At 40.2% G+C, this 24,694-nt stretch overlaps 1 protein-coding gene across 3 annotated transcripts in view; it reads right to left on the reverse strand.

The window, feature by feature from the left end:
* Positions 1–24,694, reverse strand: part of sgcz (sarcoglycan zeta) — a 979,662-nt gene that overhangs the window by 261,994 nt on the left and 692,974 nt on the right. The gene's annotated exons all lie outside the window — the stretch shown is intronic.

A 24,694-nucleotide genomic window follows, 5' to 3' on the forward strand; every position in this document is an offset into this window, starting at 1 on the left:
ATCGATTCGCCTGTTCCTCGGATGCTGCCTGACCTTCTGTGCTCTCGATTGTGGCATCATGTGGAGGAGGAGGACACTCCCACTGTTCACCACTCTGCCTGGCAAGACCTCCAGGATCCTACCGCAAAACTGGGCACCACATTTTCTTTGTCTGTCCAATGTCAGGCAAATGTCAGGTGTTATGCAGGACAGCTCCAGACAATTTAGTACTTCTGTGGATGTAGAATGGCTTTTCAAGATGGTGCCAATGCAAAGGATGTTGGTCAATTCTGGGATACCCCTGCAGAGACGAGTTGCTCCAGGATTGGTACCATGGAGTTGGTTAGGTGTCCAAATTTGTCAAGATAAAGAAAAATTCTATTCGACCTCACAGTGAAAAAAACTTGCCAAACAAGTCAAACGATTCAACCCATTGCCTTCAAATGGTAAAATGCTGATCAATATAGGAAGGCTATTTGATTATCATTCTCCCTAGAACCCACCAGCTTCAAATAATGCTGTAAAATTACTACATACTCTTTGCTTGAAAAGAGTTATTTCCAGGAACAATTTATTTTTGGAAAAATTAAACAGAACTGAATTCATTAAAGTATTATGCCAATTCGTAGATTAGAGCATTCATATTTAAACTTTAATGTGTTCAATGCGATTTTGAAAATCTGTGCACAAATTTGTAATCATTTTATTTTCCAGCCTAGAGTTACTTGTTTCAGAAACTGTCCCTTCTGGATATTTTAGGTTTTAATTGAGTTTAAAAGGGGTGCAGGAATTAGATAAGGGTTAGCATCCCCTGGGTTATTTGAGGAGAATGTGACAACGTACTCCTTGAGATCCATTTCTTTTATTTTCCATTTCAAGTGTTTGTCCAAGAGGCATTGCAATTTGCTTCATGCTGTTTGAAATGAATAATAGTGCTTTACAGTTACTGAACAAGTCCAGGTATTCTGCTTGTGAATCACCACTTCTGATATCTCAACTTCCTCTTCATTTGATTTTGCTCCCTGCCTTATATAGCTGGCAGCCTGTAATTATCATTTCTTCAAACGTGGCTAACTTCAAAGAATAGGATCTTACCATAATTAAGCAAAACTTTAAACATGAATCTTCAAACTCTGCAGCGTTTGGTTATTGGAAAATAAAGATGGTTAGTGTTGCGATTGCATCACTGATTTAATCTGAAAACAAACTGAAGCCAGTAACATTTGGCTGTTTTAATTACAATGTCAAAAATCCCACGACACCGGATTATAGTACAACAGGTTTATTTAAAACAGGCAGCCTGAGGAAGGAGCAGCGCTCCAAAAGTTTGAGTTTCAAATAAATCTGTTGGATTATAAACCAGTGTTGTGCGATTTTTGACTTTGTCCACCCCAGTACATCACTGGCGCCTCCACATCTTAATGACAATGAACAGAGCTTTAACAAGGTTTTTAGTTATAGGTAGAGAATTAAGTTCTCAATTCTTTTCATTATAATTTGACTTGATATGATGGGTTGCAGTGCTATACAGCCAATGGCTTTGATCAATTTGAGGCACACAATGTCAAAAGCAAATACTCACAGGTGAGTTCAAGAGTAAGCCATCTGTAAACGGTCTTAAGCTATCCATCTGACTCACAGGAATATCCACAAAGCCTTTCTTATTCTGCTGCTATAACTTCATTGTTAACATATGCAAGCAGAGTTTCTGCAAAACCCATATGGTGTTGGAGAGAGAGAATCTCCAAGGAGATTTAAAGTGAATGTGCCTTAACTACCAATGTGAAAATTGTAGCCTTGATTGCACCATTTTCACTTTTTCCATCTTCTACACCTCAATTTATAGCCTCTCTAAACAAGGCTTAGCCTTCAGATATTGCTACTGCTGTGTTACAGGCCTATTCTTCTGGGAGTGATAATGAAACTTGGTCTCACACAAAATTCTTACAAAATTGAAAAGAGAGGCTTTTAAAATCCACACATAACACTTCTTTTAAGCATTGCCTGGAGGGTGTGTTGAGACAGATGATTAGTGTTCACCATTCACAGAGTCATATTGCACAGAAGGACACTTCCTCTTTGTCTGACCATTGTGTTAGCTAATCTGGGTGCTTTTGCAATTGAATGGTGTCATCCTCACTCATTGCCACTGCTCCAAATTTGGGATGATTGACAAAATTTATATTTTATTCTCTATTCTTATAATCAAACCATTAATTTACATATAAATTGAAAAGAAAAACACAGTGCTGGCTCTGAACCTTGGGAAAGGAAACATTATCTGCTTTCTGATAAATAACCATTTACCCTAATTTAGTGTTTTTTGTCCTGAAGACAATTTATTTATTCAATGATGTTCCTAAACCATGAACCTCAATTTTGTTAAATGGTGTATTTCTCTTAATTTAGTGGAATTTACTAAACACTTTCTTAATATCCCAATTCACTGCATTCCCTTCATCAACCTGCTGTGTTACTTAGTAAAATGAAATCCCTTAGATTGGTCAAGCACAATCTGGTTTGTGAAAAGTAAGTGCTGGCGAAACTTAATTGACTCAAATCTGAAACTTTCCCTGAATGCTGTTTCTAAAACTTAACCCATTACTGATGTTAAATAAACAGGTCCCTGTCATTGTGAGAATTGTAAGACTTGCAACTTTCGACTCACCTGGGACCTTCCCACTTCCTTCAACAACCTTCGATGCAAGCCATCTGAACCAGTTGACTTATCTATTATAGGCATTGCCCATCTTTCCATTACTTTCTGCCTCTCAACTTTCATGTCATCCATTACCTGTACCATCCTTACTGCCAACTATAAACTTCAGAAATACATTTTTTCATAAATACTGATAAGAAATGCTAATGAGGTACTCTAGCCTTGCCCTAAAGCTCTAATTATATAGTACTCTCTGTGCTCCCCATAGCAGCCATTTCACCCCTTGATAACCTCTGACTTTTTATATGGAGTTAGGAAAATGATTAATTTCCTTTTTGCTTTTGTTGTGTTGCATCTTTTACTTTTTTATCTCAGCACGCAAAAATGAAATGTTTATTGCCAAGTAAAGATGTTTTATTAGGAAAGCATTTGTGGACTTTGGCACGGAATCAAATTCAATGCTGGTTCAGCATGGTCTAATGTGGAATACAGCTACAGAGTCTCAGCCTTGGCTTCATACAGGCATATTGAGTTCTGAGTGAGAAGTTTGTGAATTCAAGTGCCAGCCCAGAGGTATTAGCAAGTAATATAGGCTGACACTTCAGTGCAGTATTGTCATCATCAAGAATATCTGAGGGCATTATTTACAGAAAAATAATACAGTTCTCCATGCTGTCCTGGTCTATATTTATTCCTGAATCAACATCCTCATTGATTAATGCTTGGGAACCTTTCTGACCAAGTGCTGCAATATTGTGTGCAATTCTGGTCTCCCTCCTATCGGAAGGATGTTGTAAAATTTGAAAGGCTTCAGAAAAGATTTACAAGGATATTGCCAGGGTTGGAGGGTTTGAGCTATAAGGAGAGGCTGAGCAGGCTGGGGCTGTTTTGACTGGAGAATCGGAGGCTGAGGGGTGACCTTATAGAGGTTTACAAGATCATGAGGGGCATGGATTGGGTAAATAGACAAATTCTTTTCCCTAAGGTGGGGGAGTCCAGAACTAGAGGGCATAGGTTTTGGGTGAGAGGGGAAAGATATAAAAGAGACCAAAGAGGCAGCTTTTTTACACAGAGGGTGGTCTGTATATGGAATGAGCTGCCAGTGGAAGTGGTAGAGGCTGGTACAATGGCAGCATTTGAAAAGCATCTGGAAGGCTATGTGAATAGGAAGGGTTTAGAGGGGTATTGGCCAAATGCTGGCAAATGGGATTAGATTAGGTTAGGATATTTGGTCAGCATGGACGAGTTGGACGAAAAGGTATGCTTCATGCTGTACATATCTATGACTTTATGACTTGTCATTTTTCAGATGAGACAATAAACAAAAGTCCTCCTTCTCTCTCAGATTGATTATAGGATCCTGTGGTCCTGTTCAAAAAACTGTGGACCTGTTCAAAAAAGTCAGAGGAGTCCTGAAGTAAGTTACTCTGAACCAAGACCTAAACCTAGACCTATTAACTGCTATAAGCCTGAAGAAGGGCTTATGCCCGAAACGTCGATTCTCCTGTTCCCTGGATGCTGCCTGACCTGCTGCGCTGTTCCAGCAACACATTTTCAGCTGCTATTTTTAGGACCCTACCGTGGGTAAAATGGGTTCCATGTTTATTTAAAGTACAATGTGATTACATTTCAAAAGTACCTTGTTGGTTATAAAATGTTTTAAAATGTCTTTTCAATGCTGAGAGTTCCTATATAAATGCAAATTCTTTCTTTGCTCTCTGGATTGGCCAGAGTAGAGGCTAACATGATCATTGCAGCATGGTGTTCTTTCATCCTGGCACAGAAGGTGATGACACTATTTGGATTCAGTGCCATTGAAGAGATTAAAAGTTCAGCTGGCATTCCTGTTTCTGAGAATGACTGCAGATGGAACATATGTATCCTGAAAGAGATGGGTGCAGCTCAGCAGTTTCATTGTCTAAAGCTGAACAGCCTATTGCTAACAAGTCCAACATTAAGCTCTGAACTTTCACTCACAGATAAGGTTCACAGAGTTGAGTAATGTTCTGGTCTACTTCACACACCTCAGGAAAACGTGTACGGAATTGCAGCATCATGGGGTCGCATAGCGGCTCAGTGGTTAGAACAGTTCACTCATAATACCAGGGATCTGGGTTTAAGTCTAGCCTTGGGTGACTGTCCATGCAGAGTCTTCACGTTCTCCCTGTGTCTGTGCTGATTTCCTCCGGGTGCTCCAGTTTCCTCCCATTGTCCATAGACGTGCAGGTTAGCTGGATTGGCCAAGGTAAGTTGCTTATAGTGTCTAGAATTGTGCAGGCTAGGTGAGTTAGCCTTGGGAAATGTAGAGTTAAAGGGATAGGGTGGGATTCTCTTCAGAGAGTCAGTGCAGACTTCATGGGCCAAAGGGCCTGTATCTGAGCTGTAGGGATTCTATGATTAGGTGGTATGTGTATACTGGACTGGGGCCTGTCATCCTTGGACACAGATTAGAGACAGCCTCAGGGGTTGCTGAGTGCAAAGGAATTGATTAAAAGCTCCGCTTCAGATTTCTGGGACATTGTTCCAACTGCGGTGTTAAATATTAGGCCCACCCCACCTCATTCTTTGTATCCCTGACCCACCACCTCATGCCCAACCTCTGCTAATTCATGCTAAGCAGTCAAATCTTGAAATAAAAGCTAGCCTAATGGCAATCATATAACCATTGCCAATTGTTGCAGAAACCTACCTGATTCAAAATGTCCTTTGGAGAAGGAAATCTACTGTTCTCACATTGTTGAGCTTACATGTGGCTCGAGACCCTCTAGGCATTTAGGGATGGCCATTTATGGCCCAGCCATAAACACCTGAAAGAATGAAAGAATAAACAAAAACGCCCTTCCATCTAATGGCCTCTCATACACATTATGCCAATTCATTCATTTCATTCAACCCCGAACAATCTCTGAACTTAATTGGCATGCCAAATCATGACTTCTACATTGCCCTTACATTCTCCATGTCAATTCACTCAATATCTACCATAATTAGGCCTCAGGAATCAAGGAATCTGTGGTTCTGAACACACAGATTAAAAAACTGAATTTCAGCTTCCCTGTCTGAGTGACACAATTCTCTCTCAAATATTAAGTAGAAGATGGCAAGCTGCCTTGGAATATTTGATCTCTGACAGTAACCCACTGTCCTGTTGCTAATCCATCATCAAAATGGATTAGGCCTCTACCCGGGGTTAATAGGGAGCCAGTCAGCTTCAGTGGATTTAGATGAAACCGAGCCCCAATTTTCTCAGGTTCTGTTAAATGTTATTTGATTATGCTTGGTTAGTACCTGTTCTCTGGTATGATTAGCCAAGCTTGGATGTGGTTACTTAGAAAAAGGACCAATATTGAAGCAATTAGCTGTAACATGAGAACTGACCTTTTAAAGCATCAAATAAAACTTTTCTTAGAGACCCATAACCTGGACTATATAACCTTTGTTAGAGACCCATAATTTGGATTATATCACCTATGAGTTCTCTGAGTTCTAAAGTGCAATTCGCACCATGTGTCATGGTATTGGGAGTGTGCATTTACATCTGTTTCAATATAAATCTTTATTTTTAAAATAAATACAGTCTGTTGAAGGAGATGGCCTCAATTTTGATTGTTTCATACCACTAGCAATCTGGTGATTTTGAATCTATTTCTTAATCCAGTTTCAATCCACCCAGACATGATATTTGGCATGACTGAAAAATTTCAGGTTTAGTGGTTTGCCAGCAAAACGAAAAGCAGTTAGGTCACTATACTTATCAGATCCAAGTTTAAATATCTTTTCTCCTATTCATAACCAATATCTGCAATTGCTGCCTCAGACCGGGATCTCTTGTTTCAATTAGCAACTCTGCCGTTTGACAGTTTCCACAACATAGCAAACAAACATTGAAACTTGTAGTGTAAGCTGATGCTTTCTGAGTAGAATGAATGATGATACTTTACAACTTCAGAATGGAAATGGGAAAAATATGTGTGATATTTTATCCTACAGAGTTTGGATCAAACATAAAGGGACACATCTCAATTAAAAGCTAATCTGACTAAACTAAACCTTGGCAGATGACTTAACTTTCTAAACAGTCTGTCTGCAAGGCAAAGTCATTTTTTTAGAAAACGAATAAAAAGGTGATGTAGCTTTTTTTAAATTCACTTCTGAAAGGAAAATTCAAAGGAATTGTTTACACCGTCTTTTAACATAATGTCCATGAGTGATTAATGGTGGCATGGTGGTTAGCATTGCTGCCTCACAGCGCCAGAGACCTGGATTCAGTTCCCGCCTCAGGCGATTCTCTGTGTGGAGTTTGCACATTCTCTGCGTGGTTTTCCTTCGGGTGGTCTGGTTTCCCCCCACAATCTAAAAATGTGCAGGTTAGGTGAATTGGCCATGCTAAATTGCCCGTAGTGTTAGGGGAATGGGTCTGGGCGGGTTGCGCTTCGGTGGGTCGATGTGGACTTGTTGGGCCGAAGGGCCTGTTTCCACACTGTAAGTAATCTAATCTAAAACAAAATCCCCAAGTAAAAATAATGCTTTGACATCGAAAAGTTTTCCATATTTCTCCTCCAGGACTCATAATAAGTAATCTTGCATTCAATGCAGCCTGATCTATAGTTATGCAGATGCATGATCCCTTTACTTAATTATTTTTTTAGATTAGTAACTCCACCAATGGTCATAAAGTTAGCAAGAGCAAAATAAATTCCTGAACCAATATAAACTGGCAAAATGCTACAGCCTGTCAGAAAGAAAGACTTGGACTTATTCACATCTAATTCATGGCCAGTTGGCAACTTAAATGCTTGACAACTAATGGAGTACACTCTGAAGTGTAGACATGGTTGAAATGCAGGAAACAGTTGCTAATCTATGGACAGCATGATTCCAGGAATACCAAAGGATTCCCCGATCAGATTTGTAATGCTGATTGAAAAATAAATCTTGACCAGAACACCAAGACATTCTATTTTGTCATTCTGAAAGAGAGTCATTGGACTCAAAATGTTTAATTTTGTTTATCTCTCCACAGATTCTGCCAGACTTACTGAGTTTCTCCAGAACTTTTTGTTTTATTTCAGATTTCCAGCATTTGAAATGTTTTGCATTTGAGATCTATTCTGCTCTTGTCTGAAGCAGTGGCAGGGGAGCAGATGGAGAATCAGTTAAATTACTCATCTAAAAGACACCAATCGATGTTCAAAAATATGGCAAACTGTTTTTTTTTTGTTTGTAAATCTATCAAAGGTGATACTGTATCTGAAGAAAGAAAGAATAAACACAGGCATTTATGAAACTCCTCATTGCTTCATGACATCCCAAAGCATCTTATAGAAAATAAAATGTTTTCTGAAGTGTGCAGTCAGTATCAAAGGACAGAAACATTCAATGATAAATTTACAGGCACCAAGCCCAGATCTTCTGCTTTAAAATATTGGGTGGGGCATAAATTTTGTCTAGGATTGTAAAACAGTCATTGGTCATCAAGCCAGAATTTGGTTTGTATTGTGGCCTGAACGCCAAGCTCTATTGGTTTTGCTTGTGATTTATTTTGTTGTCTGTAACTAAAAGCTCTTGTTTGGAATTGTCTGATTGCTTTCCTTTAAATGATGTTCTCCTACTAGATAATGACCAAGCTACAGATTTCCAATGGCCATTGGGGCTAGAATGGTGGTTACTTAGAGAGGGCGCTCAGATGGAACATAGCTACAATTAAGTATGTGGTGTGGTAGTTAAAGAGCACTGAGAGAATGAGAATGGGCTAGTACATGTGAAGGAATGTCAAGCATACTGGCCAAATGCTGTGAGTGATGGAACTTTGTTGCGTCTGTACCATCATATTGCCAATGAAAACTTGTCTAGGTACACAGTGGCCTGTTAATGATGATGATGGCCATTGATATCCACTGAGTGACAAGTTATTCCAAAAAGACAGGGCAGAATCAGACATGACAGACACCATAGGGGTACAATAGTAGTTAATGAAGTGAGCTTGGTAAGATATGGTAAGAAAACCCAATAGACCTTGCAGCGAAAAGCCTTCCAAATAAACCAAAGGATTCATTCTTGTGTCAATAACTGCATGCATTTGCATCTTAATTTCACTGTCCAAAGGTCATTTCACATAAAAGCTGCTTTGCAATCAGCAGAGATCTTCTTCAATGATACATCAAACACAACTCCCAGGAATCGAAGTGAAGTCTGTAAGTACACTATATTATCCCAAATTCCTCAAAATGCAGGGGTATATAAACTGTTCTGGTTGCTCTGTGAAATCATAGTGTAATCATTTGTTTAATTTGTATTTACAACACTTCTACATGCAGTAATTCCAAGAGTTCTCTCTGTGGCTTTTACTTTAGCATTTTTCAGTCAATTTAAGAAATGCAGTTAAGGCCTGCTTGTTTTTCACTATCAAATCAGAAAATTTACTCTTTTTGCAATAAACTGATTATGGTTTTGTGTATTTTTTACTGTTATTGCTAAGGTACTCAAAAAGACAAAAAATAGTATTGAACAATAAAGCCTATAAATTCCTTTGCACCTGAAAAGCAGCAACATTCTCAACTGAAAAGCAGCAGATTTATCAACTTAAATTGGCAAATTTTTAAAGCAGATGTTGACCTGAATAACATTTGAACATTTTACAGTTCTCCCCTTGTACAATGGTTTTACACTTCCAACTGTGTGTAAATTAGTAAGGGATAACCTTCAGGAATAGTGACATGTCCAGACTAAATATGATGCATGCACTTGTCATCTAGCACTCACATTATGTCCCATAGCAATCTTAGAATGCGTGTGTGGAGAAGCTCATAAAGGCTAGAATGATCATTGGAACTTTTTTTGTGATCATTCTTCATCAATGTCTTTCCACGAATGTCTGGCTGGTAATGGGAGTACACTCAATTGGTTCAATTCTTATCTACATAATCATGGAAACAGTGTGAAATACAACATGCTTCGCTCCCTGCTTCCACCTCATTTTCTCTGCTGTTCTCAGTGAACTTTCCCTGAGCTGCTTTTTATTTCTCATTTGGATGCTGACATTATCAGAAAGCACAAAGGAAGTTTGATGATACTGACCTTAGCCTCACTCTCTCCTCTACTGTCTCCAAATTGTCAGAATGCTTAGCTGACATGCCATACTGGATTAGCAATGATTTTCTCCAAGCAAATTTTGGGAAGAATGAAGCCATTGTCTTCAGCCCTCACTCCAAATTACGTTCTGTAACTGTTGACTATATTTCTTCCCTGGTAACGGTCTGAGATGATATCATTCTGTTAAACCTTGGCATCATTCATTAGATTATACATAAAGGTAACATTGATATAGTCCTACTGGACCATAACACTGCTCTTTCATCAGAGAGGGGTGGCTAAAGGTGGCTTGACCTGAGGGTCACCATACCTCGGATAAGGAGAGAGGTTGAGAAGAAGAACCCTTCATGCTAATATCAGCCAGTGTGGGAACTGAATATTCTGCATTTCAAACTGACCATTCAGCCAACTGAGCTAACCAACTCTCTCGATTACTTTGATTATTCGTGTATTCCCACAACAGTGACTACACTTCAAAAGTACTTCGATGGCTGTAAAGTGGTGTGAAACATCTGGTTGTCATGAAAGGTGCTATAAAAATGAAAACATATCTCTTTCTATTTGCATATGCCTCATCATTATTAAATCTGCTTCTATCCACTCCTGTCATATCGACTGGCATTGGCTGTGTCTTAGCTCATCTGCTGCTAAAAGCCTTCATGATGTGGAGATGCCGGTATTGTACTGGGGTGGACAAAGTTAAAAATCAGGCAACACCAGGTTATAGTCCAATAGATTTATTTGAAAGTACAAGCTTGTATTTTCAAATAAACCTGTTGGATTATAACCTGGTGTTAGGAGAAAATGAGGACTGCAGATGCTGGAGAGTCAGAGTTGAAAAGTGTGGCACTGGAAAAGCCCAACAGGTCAGGCAGCATCCGAGGAGCATTCTGATAATTCTTCCAGTCTTAACGTGACTTGGAAATACAAAAGTAAAAACCATAGAGAGAACTCCTGGAATTGCTGCATGAGAAACATTTCGGGCATAAGCCCTTGTGAGTTTTAACATAATTCTTCATGCCTTTTGGACCTTTAGACTTGATTGTTTCAGTGTAGCCCTATCTAGCGTCATGCTTTCTACCCTCCACAGACCCGAGGTCATCCAAAGATCTGCTGCAGCAGCTTACTCACACAGATGCTCATTTCCCTATAATTCCTGTGCTCACTGACCTACGTTGGCTCCCAGTCAACAGAACAGTTGATTTAAAAATCTTCACTTTTGTTTTCAAATTCCACCATGGCCTCGCAACACCACCTTTGTGAACCGTTATAACACTCCAAGCTACCTGCAGCCATCTGAACATTTCTAATTTAAATTTTCTACAATTGCCAATTATAGGCCTCAGCTTCCTTGCCTCCCATTATTAGAATTCATTCCCTACACCTCTTTGCCTTTCTTTCTTCCTTTAAGATGCTCCTTAAAACTTTAACTTTGACCAAGTTTTGGACCCTAAATTGCTGAAGGTGGTTAAAGTTTAATTTTGCTTTATAATAATCTTGTGAGTCATCTTGGGATATTGAGTGGAAAAGCACAGCAGGTCAGGCAGCATCTGAGGAGCAGGAGAGTCAGCATTTCAGGCATAAGCCCTTCATCAGGAATGTGATATTGCATTACAAAGAAGATGCAAGAAAAATATAAGATATTGTTGTAAGTTGGAAAACAACACAGGGGTGGCAGGTTAAATTTAAACTTACTTTGGTAACTAAAGAACCAGAAGATTCCAATAAATTCCTAGAATACCTACGCTTATCATAAAAACATGTAGGGGACAGGGCAGGTTATAATGGAGCCCTAAAGAATGCAGAAAATACACAGAGTCTCATTGATTTTTTGAATGTTACTGATGATACACATAATGCTATGAGCCAAGTGCTAGAAAATGGGAGTAGAATAGTTAGGTGGTTGAGTCTGACCAACATGGACATGATGGGCCAAATGGCATTTTTGAGTGCTGTAAATCTCTTGGAGTATAAATTTAATCTTCAATTCTGTGAGTTGCATTACAAAAATTTGTTTTTTTGTTAATCTATTCATAATTATCTACAAATGTATATGTAATATGTTAAGAATGTACCAAATTGATATTTAGCTTTCTTCTAATTATTTCATTTGTTGAGAGACATTGTCAGATGATGGCAAAAAATCAACTTGTTTGAGAATAAAATCATTATCAAAGGAATATAAATTTCAAAGGAAAAGCATACATGTTCAGTGGGTAGGAAAGGCAAATGGAATCTTGGTCTTTCTTCCAATGGGAATGGTGTAGAAAAATTGGGAAACTCCTCCTAAAGTATTCAAGGCACCAGTCAGACCATGCTGGAAGATCACAAATAGTTTTGGGCCCTCTTATCGAAGGGAAGGTGTATTGGCATTGAAAGCAGTCCAGAGATAATTCACTCGGCCTATCCTAGCTATGGAGGGACCGTGTAATGAGGAAAGATTGAGTAGATTGGGCCTGTACTCATTGGAGCTTAAAAGAATGACAGGCGACCTTATAAGATTCTTGTGGGACTTGACTGGGGAGGTGGGGAAAGGTAATTTCCCTTTTTGGGAGAGTCTAAAACCAGAGGGTATGATCTCAAAATAAAAGGTCACTTTTTTGAAATAGTGATGAAGAAGGATTTCTTCCCTCAGAGGGTAATGAATTTATAGAATTCTGTACTGGAGAAGACTGGAGAGACTAGGTCTTTAAGTAAATTCAAAACTGGGGTTGAAGATTATCAGGTGAAAGTAGATACTGCAGATGCTGGAGATTAGAATGAAGATTAGAGTAGTGCTAGTCTAATCTTGACTTGAAGATTATCAGGTTAGCCATAATCTCATTGAATGATGGAGCAGGCCAATGGATTAAATGGCCTGTATAAAACCGAAAGATCTGCGGATGCTGTAAAATCAGAAGCAAAAGCAGAAATTGTTTGAAAAGCTCAGCAGGGCTGGCAGCACCTGTGGAGAGAAATCACAGTTAACATTTTAGGTTCAGTGATCCTTCCTTAGAAGGGTAAATGGCTTACTTCTGTTTCGAAGCTTCACCTATTGTCTTCTGGCTCTTTCAGAAGGGATTCTGAAGGGAAACTGTCAAGCCATGTCCTGGAAATAACTTGGATGTGACATATTTAAAAGGGGCACCAACACTGCTCCACCTCAGCTGTATTGGTCCCACCTCATATGTTTACCAAGGAATGGAGATATGCTATTTAACTCAATTCAAGTGAAATTTGAATGTCATTTTCACCCAGAGGCAATAAATTACTTTTTTTCTTATTGAAGGCAAAATCATTCGACACAATAGCCATATTTGTGTTTTCATACATGGCAAAGGAATGTTGGAATGTATATCAGTCACGAAGAGCAGAAAAGACAGGCATATGTCTGGATAATGAGCCTACAAGTTCTCTTCCAGGCTGGAAGTAGATTCTCTTGCAGCTAATGGCAGTAGGAGACCATCCAGTCTGATGAAAGCAGCCTGGATAAATATCACAAAGGAAATTAGCAGCCATAGGATCATTGCTAAAACTTGAATCCACTGTAAAAAGTGACAAAATGACTGATCAGCACACATGAGTCATAGAGAGTCATAGAGATGTACAGCATGGAAAGAGACCCTTCGGTCCAACCCATCCATGCCGACCAGATATCCCAACCCAATCTAGTCCCACCTGCCAGCACCCGGCCCATATCCCTCCAAACCCTTCCTATTCAAATACCCATCCAAATGCCTCTTAAACGTTGCAATTGTACCAGCCTCCACCACATCCTCTGGCAGTTCATTCCATACACGTACCACCCGCTGTGAGAAAACGTTGTCCCTTAGGTCCCTTTTATATCTTTCCCCTCTCACCCTAAACCTATGCCCTCGAGTTCTGGACTCCCCGATCCCAGAGGAAAGACTTTGTCTATTTATCCTATCCATGCCTCTCATAATTTTGTAAACTCTATAAGGTCACCCCTCAGCCTCCGACGCTCCAGGGAAAACAGCCCCAGCCTGTTCAGCCTCTCCCTATAGCTCAAAATCTCCAACCCTGGCAACATTCTTGTAAATCTTTTCTGAACCCTTTCAAGTTTCACAACATCTTTCCAATAGGAAGGAGACCAGAATTGCATGCAATATTCCAACAGTGGCCTAACCAATGTACAGCTGCAACATGACCTCCCAACTCCTGTACTCAATATGCTGACCAATAAAGGAAAGCATACCAAATGCCTTCTTCACTATCCTATCTACCTGTGACTCCACTTTCAAGGAGCTATGAACCTGCACTCCGAGGTCTCTTTGTTCAGCAACACTCTCTAGGACCTTACCATTAAGTGTATAAGTCCTGCTAAGATTTGCTTTCCCAAAATGCAGCACCTCGCATTTATCTGAATTAAACTCCATCTGCCACTTCTCAGCCGATTGGTCTATCTGGTCAAGATCCTGTTGTAATCTGAGGTAACCCTCTTTGCTGTCCACTACACCTCCAATTTTGGTGTCATCTGCAAACTTACTAACTGTAACACTTGTGCTCGCATCCAAATCATTTATGTAAATGACAAAAAGTAGACGACCCAGCACCAAGCCTTGTGGCACTCCACTGGTCACAGGCCTCCAGTCTGAAAAACAACCCTCCACCACCACCCACTGTCTTCTACCTTTGAGCCAGTTCTGTATCCAAATTGCTAGTTCTCCCTGTATTCCATGAGATCTAACCTTGCTAATCAGTCTCCCGGGGGAACCTTGTTGAATGCCTTACTGAAGTCCATATAGGTCACATCTACTGCTCTGCCCTCATCAATCTTCTTTGTTACTTCTTCAAAAAACTTAATCAAGTTTGTGAGACATGATTTCCCACGCACAAAGCCATGTTGACTATCCCGAATCCGTCCTTGCCTTTCCAAATACATGTACATCCTGTCCCTCAGGATTCCCTCCAACAATTTGCCTACCACTGAGGTCCGGCTCACTGGTCTATAGTTCCCTGGCTTGTCTTTACTTCTTAAACAGTGACACCACGTTAGCCAACCTCCACTCTTCTGGCACCTCACCTGTGACTATCGATGATACAAATATCTCAGCAAGAGGCCCAGCAATCACTTCTCTGGCTTCCCACAAAGTTCTCGGGTACACCTGATCAGGTCCTGGGGATTTATCCACCTTTACCCGTTTCAACACATCCAGCACTTCCTCCTATGCAATCTGGACATTTTGCAAGATCTTCCATATCCTTTTCCACAGTAAATACTGATGCAAAATATTCATTTAGTATCTCCCCCATTTTCTGTGTCTCCACACAAAGGCCACCTTGCTGATCTTTGAGGGGCCCTATTTTCTCCTAGTTACCCTTTTGTCCTTAATATATTTGTAAAAATCCTTTGGATTCTCCTTAATTCTATTTGCCAAAGCTATCTCATGTCCCCTTTTTGCCCTCCTGATTTCCCTCTTAAGTATACTCCTACTTCCTTTATACTCTTCTAAGGATTCACTCGATCTATCCTGTCTACACCTGACATATGCTTTCTTCTTTTTCTTAACCAAACCCTCAATTTCTTTAGTCATCCAGCATTCTCTATACCTACCAGCCTGCCCTTTCACGCTAACAGGAATATACTTTCTCTGGATTCTTGTTATCTCATTTCTGAAGGCTTCCCATTTTCCAGCCATCCCTTTACCTGTGAACACCTGCCTCCAATCAGCTTTCAAAAGTTCTTGCCTAATACTGTCAAAATTGGCCTTTCTCCAATTTAGAACTTCAACTTTTAGACCTGGTATATTGTAAACTTTACCACAGCAATGGGCATAGATGGAATGTAATTTGAAAATGATATTGGAGCATAACATATTTTAGTATTCAAAAGTGTGAGGGGAGAGAATGACAGTTCATGCCGTGCCCAGATGATGTCTTCAAACAACTTATCCCTTGAGGGTGGTGCAAATGGACCATGTGATAGAGGTTGTGCAGTCATCACCACCTGGACATCCCTCTCAGTCCACTTCTGATGGGGTCAACTTTCATCCACCGCTCAGCCACTGACTCAATCACAGTATCAAAGACAAAAGCTAGTCCTGAAACTTTACTTGAAACTTTCTCCATGGCTGGGCCCTCTCAGCTGAAATGAGCCAGAGGAAGAACACAAAGTTATCTATGCCATGGGATCAAAGTCCACAGCAGTTTTTCTCCACTGCATCTGAAAGGAAGGAGGGAGAATTTTGCCACAGTACACGGAAACAAAGCTGAAAAACATCATGATACTCACAATAGCTTTATTGGTGCTTGAAGAAAGAGAGGACATACAAACTACATGAGATCTACTAGATGTGGATAAATCAGGATGTTAAGATAGATGAGGGATGGATTTGAATGAAAGATTCATCATTGTTCTGAGTTCTTTATGACGACAATGCAAATAGACCACGGTCTGTTCGCATTTATGCAGGCTATGTTTTACTGAAACCTCTGCATTATTAATGCCCTGTGTGTCTCATGGCTCTCTCAGGGCCCTGAATCTCTCCATCTGGTGGTCTGTTCTTCATAAGAGTATTTGATGTTATCTCGCACCTGCTCTTCCTCCATGGTACCTCCTCTTTGTAAGGTTGTGCAGTACATGACATACAACTGGCACTTTCCTGGTGTATACTGAAAAGCTCTTCCTGATCTGTCCAGGCACCTAAACCTTATCTTCAGAAGATCGGTAGTTAGCTCAAGGATAGCCCTCATTGTGCTATGGTTGCTATTCTCCTTTTACCGTCTGTTTTTAGGCACCTTCAGAGTAGTCAAGAGCCATCTTGTCAAGGGTTAGCCCTCAGCTCCTAGAAGCTATCCCTCCAAAGCATCAGACCCACTTAACATATCTAACACCAAGGAGTATTCATTGTTGGTCATTGAGGGTGTGTTAAACAATAGCAGAGTGAAAACCTTCTTATAGAGTCATAGAGTCATAGAGATGTATAGCATGGAAACAGACCTTTCAGTCCAACCTGTCCATGCCGACGAGATATCCCAACCCAATCTAGTCCCACCTGCCAGCACCCGGCCCATACCCCTCCAAACCCTTCATATTCATATATCCATCCAAATGCCTCTTAAATGTTGCAATTGTACCAGCCTCCACCACATCTTCTGGCAGCTCATTCCTTACATGTACCACCCTCTGCGTGAAAAAGTTGCCCCTTAGGTCTCTTTTATATCTTTCCCCTCTCACCCTAAACCTCTAGCTCTGGACTCCCTGACTCCAGGGAAAAGACTTTGTCTATTTATCCTATCCATGCCCCTCATAATTTTGTAAAACTCTATAAGGTCACCCCTCAGCCTCCGACGCTCCAGGGAAAACAGCCCCAGCCTGTTCAGTCTCTCCCAAGAGGTCAAGTCCTCCAACCCTGGCAACATCCAAGCATGCTGATGCCTTGATGACAACCTGCATGCAGTTAAAGAAACTCAGGGCCATTGTCAGCTTAACAACCATTGGCATTAGTTGCCTTCCTGTGCAGTTGAAGATTGTCTCCACATATGGTATGCCCAATACAGTGGCTCTGGAGATTTTCAGTTTCTCATGCTATTATGCCTTGGACATTAGCAAGCAGGTCATTCAGACTTGTGAACTCAGTTGGCGACCCTATGCATTCAGACTAACATCAACTCTTTCAGGTTAATCCTGAAACTGTGGCTTGCCTTTCTTCCTCTCCTTCTTTACTTTCTCCTCCTCCCGCTCACTGGAGTTTGTGTCTCTCAGGGAGACCAGTATGCCTATTTCAGAGTACCTCACTGGGAGAAGGACTCATTACACAGCAATTACTAAAATGGAGCTGAATGTTTCATGTGTCCTAAACATACACAAACAAAGAAGGCTGCTACATTTCCACTCAGCAGTATTCACACTTAGCAGCATGTTAAACCGCTGAGGTGTGTGAGTAATTCCATCATTTCTATCCACCCTGAGAAGGAAAGTTAGTAAAATGTGATGTTTCCCAGCTGGCCTCCTTCACCCTCAGAGGCTTAGCTGTTCATGTTATTGCAGTCAATTGGCCTCTTACTGAGCCTAATGAGTCTTTAATTGAATATTTAATTTGGGGGGGATGGAGGGATCCCATTTTCCAGAACTGCTCATCCATCTTATTATAACATTCTGGAGTGATAACTTCAGCAATGCATCCCAATGTTATTTCACTGGAGATTACTCCAGCTCAGGTAGATAACGGACTGTCTGGGCAAAATAATATACAGCACAATGACTTCCACTCTAACTTTTGGAGTGTACCATAAGGTCCACATTTGCCAGCAAACGCTGAAAAATTCTTGTTATCTAAGAACAATGATGTATCCCATACTACTAATCATTAGATAGACATATGGCTCAGTGGTTAGTACTGCTGCCTCAAAGTGCCAGGCACTTAGGTTTGATTCCAGGTTTGGACGACTGTCTGTGTGGAGTTTGCACATCCCCCCCCTCTCTACTCCGGGCTTCCTCCCACAATCCAAAGATGTGAAGGTTAGAAGAATTAGTCAAGCTAAATTGCCCATAGTGTTAAGTGCATTAGTCAGGGGTAAATATAAAATAATAGGGTAGGGGAATGGATCTGGGTAGATGACTCTTTGGAGGGTTGGTGTGAACTTGTTGGGCTGAAGGGCCTGTTTCCACACTGGAGGGATGCCATGAAAAAAAGACAAAAGTGGACCCTTACTCAATAGCAAATACTGATGGAGGTGGAAAATGCTACAGTGATCATCAAAGAAAATACCACATGGGGAGGGTGCACCTTTGATGCCCAGGGCCTATCTGATGGAACAATAAGTTATAGAATCATAGAGACATTGCTACTAAGAAATGTGGGAGACCTCTTTGAGACCCCAAGGTATTCTCTGATTTCTCCATCCAAGACTGTATGACACAATTTTATTGGAAGGAACTTAATGCAGTTTCCAACACCAACCCTTTCAGAATTATTACTTAATATAACGGGTGGAAGAGTTGAGGTGCATAGGTTTTGGGGAAACTGCCTGCAGAATTTCAAAGGCTTTCTTAGCAGCAAACCCACTTATAAGGTACTGTGAAATCCTGTCCCACGATATAATGAACGGATGTATGTTTTAATGCATTACAATTATACCACATTAAAAATATAACTTTGGCAATTACCCAACACTCTAAAAGTTAATTCATTCCACCTCTCAGATAGTACAATTAAAGCTTTGCATACTAATACAAGTTCCATCATTGACAAAACGTGTTTGTGCTCCCTGAATCATAACTTACTTTTGAGGCATATTTTTACTCTGACCCAGTACATTAGTATTTACTATATAGAGCACAGTATAAAGTAAAAGTGTAAAGATGCACTGCATTACAGCTAGGCAAGCTGACGCACAGCCTCAGTTACTTTCGTAAGACTAAAACTGGATTCAGCAGAATATTTCCGAAAGAACAATGTGTTTCCATCATAAACATACAAGCAAAAGCCTTCCATTACTTTGTCGTAGGAGAACTGGGTGCACAGTAAAAGAGGGACTTCAAGGATAATTATGTAATGCTATTCATTGAGTTATGTGTATCCCTTTTGAAGGAAAGTCTTTAGTTAACTTCAGAAACTGCTGATACTGTTTTATTGGCAATTTTTGTCAGTGGTAGTCTACTCTAATCTTTCACTGTCAGGTGCAGGCAGTGAGAAGGCAGGTTTGGAATCTACCTCAGTCAGAAAGAGAATTGAACTGAGAATTGTAGAATCATAACAGCATGGAAACAAACTCCGGCAGATGCTTGGAATCTGAGGAAAGGTCAGGCAGCATCTGGAGGTGGAGAAACAGAGTTAATATTTTCACTTGAGTTGACCATTCATTACTTCTGATAAGAAGTCATCTTGAATTGAAATGCCATCTAGATAATAGACCCCTAATGATTTGTTACAACAGCTGCAAAGTTTTGTTTCAGAAAGCAATTGGATTAAGATTTGATTAAAATAATAAAGTTACTTTTAACTAACTCCTTGTCCCTTCCATGAACATGAGAAAGTATGGCCGGGATTAACATCCATCACAGATAGGCATTAAAATCAGGCACCACCAGTCCAGTCAGGACTCTGATTTAGATCTCATGGTTGCCACTTGGTTACCCAAAAATCAAAACGTCCAGCAGAGAAATGGAGATGAGAGCAGTCAGCTGATAAAGATAAGTCGTTTTTAAAGGACTGCTTGCAATGCAGAAGAACAAGAGCTCTCCTGTGACTTCAAGCTAATAAAACCACAGAATCATAGAAAAGTTTTGGTAGCAAAAGAGGCCATTCACACCATCATGTCAGCACTGGCAAAAACAAACTAGCCACACATTCTAATACCACACGCCAACCACCTTCCTGCTTATAACACTTCAGGTACAGATCTTCCTCTGTTTGCTACTCAGATCAGCTGACCTTAGCTGTGTCTTAATTTCAAGCTGCCCTGTCCATTTTTGGCTTGACCATTTAGCTCCAAGTACCAATACTTCTATTTCAAGTAAAAGGACCCAAAACTACCACGATCAAGATCTGATTGTCCAAATTGTCAGTGGCTGTACTTAATAGTTTGAAATATAGGTAGAAAGCAGAATTTAAAAATTGCATTCAGTTGCACTCCTAAGACTATGCTTCCTCCACTCTATACTGCAATTATCAGATTCAATGATATGTCCAGTTTTATTAGTTCTTACCTTAATTCTGGGAAGTGCGTCCCATTGCTCCTAAAGGGACCAGGATTTTCTCTAGCAATAAAAAAGGAGCAGTTCAAAAAAAAGCGCATACATTTGTTTTTCTCTTTCGGGCAGTGCATGAGAAACTGGTCAGTGAAGCATATCCACTCATTCTCAAAGAAACCAGTCAATCCAGTTTGAAGGATGGATTTGTTGACTGCAGCTACCGCATTATCAGGTGTCTTAGATGACTTCTAGGCCTTAAAAAGATAGATCAAGGGGTAACATAGAGGGATGGGGTCTGTACACGAGTGGGAGCAAGAATCTGACTGCTTCAGTGGAGTCTGAAGCACCATTACTTGTGGTGTCACAGAAATAATTTAAAACTTTCTTACTTAGCTCCTGCTTATCTAGACCACCAACAGGTGTTATGTTGCCATCGCATGGCTGTCAGGGTCTAAAGAATGTTGTAGAACTCTGAATTGGATAAGTAAGTGCACCACCAGTAGTAGAGTGGTAGCTGCCACTGCCCTCCATTTCTGAAGATTGTTAACCTGCAAAATCATTGCTTCATGTAAGATCCTGTTACCTGTAAATTCTGTGTGAAATAATGAAGCTGGTCACCAAGCAACAGAAAATTGCCTGCCAGCTTTGCATTGCACTTAATTTTTTTCCCTACTCTGTAGTTTTCAATCAGTGCTATCGAGATGAAACAGGAGGTGTTGCTACTTCAGAGAAAATCTGTTCTGACCTCCAAAGATGGCAGTGTTTAAGAAAATTAGATAATTGGAGAATCATATCAGAGGGAGCATGATCATCTTAAATGTATGCCATCAATCAGTGCTTGGCAAACATTTTCTTTGAAGTTTCTGGGAGGGGAAAATGTCAAACTGCCATCTGTCATTTTCATTCTGTGCTATCATATGCAGATGACGAGATGACAATTTAACTCAAATTCATGCTGTCCCTTAACATTTGCAAGCAATTGAAAGCTCCCTTAGTGCCTTTTGAAGAATGCTGACCGAGTTAATCTTCAAATAAGCAAAAAATTAAGCTCCTGTAAATTTGGACAAGTGAAGAGACCAGGCTGGGGGGTCCTGTTAATTTCAATTTATGTGAACTACCAGTCTACTGAGGAAAAGTACTCACTGAATTGAATAAGAGTTAACATTCTTCTGATGCCTACAGCTTTGCAGTTGATCTTCCAGCCAGGATAGATTTGAAATTTAGCAAGGCATGGCATGGCATGTTATCTGAGTTGTCAGAATGACATCTAAATATATTCAAACGCAGATAATTTTGATTGCTTTTATTGATTCAGGAAATGGACCATAACTTATTGACCTTTCTTGGAATTCTTTGAAAAGGTGATGATAACCAGCCTTCTTGAACCACTACTATTTATTTGGTGTAGGTAGACCCACATTGTTCTTAGGGACGGAATTCCAGGAACACTGAAGGAACAGATATATATTTCCAAGACAGGAGAAGGAGTGGCTTGGATGAGAGCTTGTGGGTATATCATCTGCTGTTATCCTTATGGTAGTGATCAAGGGTTTGGAAGGGCTTCCAAGGAGACTGGCTGAATTTCTGTATGGTGTATTGTTGATCGTACACAAAAGGTGCAGTGAGTGAATGTTGGTGGGTGTAGAGCAAATTAAGCAGGCTGCTTTATTCTGGATGATGTCAAGGTTCTTGAGAATTGTGGGAGGGTTGCACTCATTCAAGGAAGTGGAGAGTATTATATCACATTCCTAATTTGTGCCTTTTTAGTAATGGTACTGCATTTGGGAAATCACAATATGTATTACCCATTGTCATATTCCTAGCCTCTGCGGTTCTTGTAGCCATTGCATTTATATTATAAATCCAGATTCTGGTCAATGTAAACCCCAAAAGTTCATGGTAGAGGATTCAGCAATGAATATTCCATTGTATGTTAAGGGGCAATGGTTCGATTTTCTTTTGTCTGAAATGGCCATTTCATGATACTTGTATGGTGCAAATGTTACTTGTCACTTGTCAGCCCAAACCAGAATAATGTCCAGATTTTACTGCATTTTGACATGGACTGCTTTAGTGTCTGAGAAATTATGAATGGTGCTAAACTTTGCAATCATTAGCAGACATCCTCATGTCTGACCTTGTGATGGATGAAATGGCATTGATTAAGCAGCAGAAGATGGTAGGGCTTAGAATTGCAACCCGGTGAACTCCTGCAGAGTTGTTCAGAAGCTGAGATGACTGACACCCCAAAAAGCCATATTCCTTTGTGCTAGGTATGGCTCCAATAAAAGAATAATTTTCACACAATTTCCATTGAATCTAGTTTTGCTGGGGCTCCTCGATGCTCCTTCCTAGTAAGATACCTGGTCCTTTGCATTATAAGGAGGAAGAGATCTCATCCAGAGTGAAACATAACCTGATCCTATATTTCTGGGATCTACAGCAGTGTGGGAATTTGATACAGAAGGGAAAATGTGCTTTTTGCTTACATTTTTGGTTCATAGTTCAAAAGATCTTTATAGCAGGATAAGATGAAGCCCAGGATCAGGGCCTAGCACAAAACAAAGACTGACATCACAGGAAAACCATATGTTCTTTGGTTGGTAATATCTGCTAAACTGACAATTATAAATTACATTCAGATTAAAGGTAAATAGAATAAGGCTTTTACAGAATAAAAATGAAAAGACTAGTAGCTAAGTTAAAAAAAAACTAAGTACATAAGATAGAGAAGCGGGGCCAGGAAATGTGTGGAAACTGTTGGACCCCACTGAGATTCACAGTGACCACATCTGTAGCAAGTGTTGGCTTCTTGAGGTTCAGAGTTATAGAGTTGGAATCCAAGCTTCAGATATTGCCATACAACAGGGATGGGAAGAGTTACCTGGATACTGTGTTTCATGAGGCACTCACACCCCTTAGAGTAATTTCCTCAAACTCAGTCCGTGGTCAGGGACAGGAAGGAGTAAGGCAGACAGAGGGATCCTTGAGCTTGTCTAACAGGTTTGAAATTTTTGGTCCTTCTGTGAATGAGAGCGCAGGCCGTAGGACATATGAGCAAACTTAACATAGCACAGTAATTCAGAGGATGGAGAAAAGAGAAATGCATTATGATCAGGGATATCACAGTCGGGGAAATAGAGACTGGTCAGGACTGATAGTTCTGAAGGCTGTGTTGCCTGCTTGGTGCCCTGTTTCAGAATATCTCAACTGGCTGCAGGGGAACTTGGAGTAGGAGGAGGGAGTTCTGGTTTTCATGTCCATGTAGATACTAACAATATACATAGATTGAGGAAGGACGTTCTGCTAATGGAATATGAGCAGCTAGGGGCTAAATTAAAAAGCAGAACCAAAAACATTCTCCACATTGTTACCTGAGCCATAAGTTAAGTGGCACAGAGTAAAAATTAAAGAGGTAAATACATGGTTTAAACAACAGTGTGGAATATGTGTGTTCAAATTCATGGGATAATGGCATCAATATTGGGGAAGGAGCAGGCTGTTCTGATGGTTTAGGCTCTACCTGAATAAGCTGGGACATGAATCCCACATAACTGGGCCTAGAGATAGGGCATCAAAATAAAAAAAAGTACATTGGGGGAGGGTCATTGCATGGAAAATTAGAAAATTAAAGATAATGGAGAAGGTAGGATTGCAGGTTAGTGATGGGGGGGATGGTAATTGCTTTCGTCATGTGGAAAGGATAGGATGTGTGAATATCATATTGTATGAAGGAAACAAGAAAGTGAGGGAAATTTAGCAATAGAACTAACTTGAGACTTTGTATCTTAATCTCAGAGTATTTAGAACAAGGTAGATGAACTGATGGTGCAAATCAAGGTAAATGATAATGATTTCATCTCCATGATGGAAAATGGTACAATGAGATCAAAACTGGGAACTTAATATTAAAGGATATTTGACCTTTTGGAAACATAGAAAAGATGGAAAAGGTAGTGGGATAGCACTGTTAAAAAGAGGTGAAATTAGGACAGTTGTGAGAGACAATCTAGATTCAGATGATGGAGAGAGCATTTGAGCATAGGCAGAAAACAGCAAAAGAAAGAAGACATTGGGAGGAGCAGGGTACAGACCACCAAACAAGCACTACTCTGTAGAAAAGGCAATAGTTCAAAAATGGTAGGAGCATGTAAATAAAATACAGCAATAGTTATGAGTGACTTTAATCTTCATGTTGATTGAGCCAATCAACTTAAAAAAAACCTATGACAATGAATTCAGAGTGTGCATCATTGAATAAGCTTTATTATCATGTACACTCGAATGAGGGCAGTGAAAAGTTTACAATGTTGCCTCTTATTGCGCCA

The sequence above is a fragment of the Chiloscyllium plagiosum genome, unplaced genomic scaffold (assembly GCF_037043375.1).
Source record: "Chiloscyllium plagiosum isolate Xiang-an unplaced genomic scaffold, Cpla_swu_hap1 HiC_scaffold_1, whole genome shotgun sequence".
In the NCBI taxonomy this organism is placed as follows: domain Eukaryota; kingdom Metazoa; phylum Chordata; class Chondrichthyes; order Orectolobiformes; family Hemiscylliidae; genus Chiloscyllium; species Chiloscyllium plagiosum.